Source organism: Diospyros lotus, chromosome 13, assembly GCF_014633365.1.
Source record: "Diospyros lotus cultivar Yz01 chromosome 13, ASM1463336v1, whole genome shotgun sequence".
Taxonomy (NCBI): Eukaryota; Viridiplantae; Streptophyta; class Magnoliopsida; order Ericales; family Ebenaceae; genus Diospyros; species Diospyros lotus.
In genome coordinates, this window is record NC_068350.1 from 437,678 (window position 1) to 441,224 (window position 3,547).

General features: G+C 35.7%; 1 pseudogene; it reads left to right on the forward strand.

Moving 5' to 3' along the window:
* The first annotated feature begins 2,096 nt into the window (after positions 1 to 2,096).
* On the forward strand, positions 2,097 to 2,967 carry LOC127788736 (polygalacturonase-like; annotated as a pseudogene).
* Positions 2,968 to 3,547: the final 580 nt, after the last annotated feature.

A 3,547-nucleotide genomic window follows, 5' to 3' on the forward strand; every position in this document is an offset into this window, starting at 1 on the left:
ATATTTTTAAATTCATTACCGTGTTAATTAACGAAAAACGATATCTAATTGCATAATATTTATATTTCATTAACGAAATTAATTAGCCTCTATCCCTAATCAGACATTATTGCCCAAAATCAAACCCAAATCAAAACTCCAACAACATTGCACCTACTTAGCTCTTGCGTTTTTATTTGGGAGATGTATGAATCTTCAATTACCATCAATGACTATGTTAATGCGACTTGAGATGAGATTGCAACTAATAGTTCAATTTGGGGATTGAGTTTGGGTTCAATTTAGGTCAACCATATATTTGAGTCCAAGTCTGAAAATATATATGAGTGCTTATTTGGCTTTTTTGAAAATAGAATATATATGGACTCAAGTCCTAAACAACATTAATTAATTAATTATAATTTTTATTTACAACACTTGATGATTTGATGGGAGTTTAAGATAATAAGTTATATTTTGATTTTAGTTTTAAAATAATTTAGCAATTTAGATATACACATTGATATATTTTTAATCATGGTACTAGCTAGTAGTATATATTTTGATTTTTTATCTTTTTTTTCTTATCACTAGGATTTAAGTTTTATTATAGTTTTAATTTGTCACGATATGATGAGTTTGTTAGAATCCTCTAATTTACTCCAAATTAACTTAGTGGTGGCAATGAGTAAATCTCTCCCTCTCTCTCAACTTCATACTTAAATTTGAATTTGAGATACATCTAACTTCGATTGCGAAACTAAATGATCCAATGGTCACTAATAATTGGCGCGACTATTATATTAGAGGTGATGGAAGAGAGAAAAGGAAAAAAAAATAAAATAGTTATTTTATTTAATAATAAGAGAAATCATTACTATTTTTATCTGTATATAGAAGAATAATATTATTAAAAATTATAAAATAAACACATAATACAGCACACACGAATGCATAGATGACCCAAGCATGCATTTAGAAAAGGGAGGTGGCCATGCCGTGCATGTTGCTGTTATACATATACATATATATATATATGCTTAATTTTTAAAACTTTCTTACAATAATTGCATAAATTTAAAACTTGGTCATCATTTTGAACACCATCCTACTTTTTTAATGCAATTAAAATACTTGTAATTTTGTAAAATTCATTTTTACACAACAAACTCATTCTACGATGGTTACCTTTTTTTTTTTTTTTTACAATATATAATTGCAAATATATATATATGTTTATATAAGTCGATGAAATTTTGGTTTAATGGCAAAAGTCGATACCTTAATTAGATGCCTAGAGATTACATGTTGGAGCCTTGCATGCCCTTTTCAGATTATTATTTATTGATATTGAGATTCAATTAATGTACTTGCATTCATAAAAAAAAAAAAAAACATAATTATTATTAAAATACGTAAATTTGATACTTGACATGATACTACTCTATGTGTTACCATGCATGCATGGATCATATATAGGACCAAACTAGAGCCCCCAACTCTGACCAAATTAACCCACAAGCCCCTGATGAGATCAAAACCCATTTTCCAATATCATAGGTCAAACCCACAAATTTGGTTGAGAAGGCAAAGGCAAAGGCAGTGATATATTGGTGGGAAGGGCCATGAATTAATAGAGAAGGTGGTGAGGGCAAATTTGTCAGTCGGTTTGCTATTTGAGAAATTGTATATATTTACAGAATCTATCTGCTCTTTATAGTCACATTTTAAAATTGCTATTTATAACCATTCATAATTACTCTTTGCAACTATTATTTTTCAAAAATATCCTTTTAATGTACACAATCACTTGCTCTTCGCACACACCATCATCGCACATCATCGTCATGGCCACCATCATCGCAAAGCTCCCACCGGCGGCCACCCATCACCACCACTTCTTCTTGTCCATCCACTTACACCTCCACAGCTTTAGATCCGAACTTTTTGAAAATCTTAAATCCACAACGCTAAACGCTATAAAAACATTCAACCAACAGGCCCAAAATAAGAAGGAAAAAAAAAAAGAAACAAGGAAAATATCTCGAGAGTTAACAAGTGAAAAGATAAATTAAGATTAATGTTGGATTGAGATGCAAGAGATGGAGATAGGGGAAATGACCGGAGCCCGGTGTGCTCCCGGAGCTCGGTCGATGACGTTCTTGGCGTCGGAGAATGTGAAGGTCCGGGGATTGACGTCGACGAACAGCCAGGGGATTCACATTGCCATAAACGTGTGCAAAAATGTGATGGTACAAAACGTAAACATCAGAGCTCCGAGCGGTAGCCCCAACACCGACGGCCTTCATGTCCAGTCCTCCACGGGCAACACAATTTCCGGCAGCCTCTTCCGAACCGGAGATGATTGCATATCCATTGGTCCGGGCACCAGCAATGTCTGGATCCAGAGGATCCTTTATATGGCCCTGGCCATGGCATCAGCGTAGGCAGCCTGGGCAACAGTCTTGGTGAGAATGGCGTGAAGAATGTAACGGTAACAAATTCAGTCTTCACAAAAACACAGAACGGGATGCGCATCAAGTCATGGGCAAGACCCAGCAATGGATTTGCTTCGAATATCTTCTTCAAAAACCTGATCATGAACAATGTTGCCAACCCCATCATCATAGATCAAACTACTGCCCGGATGGACACGTACGGTTGCCCGCGTCAGGAACAAACTAATTAAACCCTTCATTCTACATATATTTTGACTTTTTCACTGACCCATGATGATACGTTTCGATCGTTAATTATCTTATCTACAAGAGTTCGGGAGTCAAAGTGAGCCAAGTGACATACAGTAACATTAAGGGAACGTCGTCGACGCCGACGGCGATGACATTTGATTGCAGTAGGAGCAATCCGTGCACCGGAATCAGACTGCAAGACATAAAGCTTACTCAGGCAAACGGACCGGCGAATGCGTACTGCTCCGACGCAGCCGAAACTAGCAGCGGCGTCATCATCCCCAATGGCTGTTTGTAAGAAGAAGAAGAAGTAAGGACTGCGGCGGATACGGTGAAATTTGTGTCTGAAAGGGAATTTGGGCCAAGATGTCTCACGGGCCCAGCAAGGCCCATGACCACCTGCCCAAGGGGTAAGGCCCAGACTGTGATTAGACCAGACTGTGATTAACTTAGATATTTGTTGTAATATTCAAACACGTTTTTGTGGTGTGATCAAATCAAATGCGAGGAGCGGTGGCTATTTCGTCTCCGTCCCTGGAGATGACGCCGCGTGCAAAATGTTTTTTTTTATAAAATCAGAAACATGAGTAACGTGACATAATAGTCTTATTTCTTAGGAAATTTGAAACTTTAATTAAGAATTAAATCATCTAAGTGTGTAAAACTTTGGTCTAATCAAAATAACTGAACTGAATTGATTGAAACTATCACTTCGATTCGATTTGTTTTTTTTTTTTTTTATTTTGGTAATCGATTTCAATTTAATTTTTGCATTGAAAATAATCAAAATAACAAATTTGATCAAATTTATAAAATTATGTTGTTTTTTTGCCCAACTCCACTCACTAAAGAAGAATGAAAGAACAAAAGTCAAAACT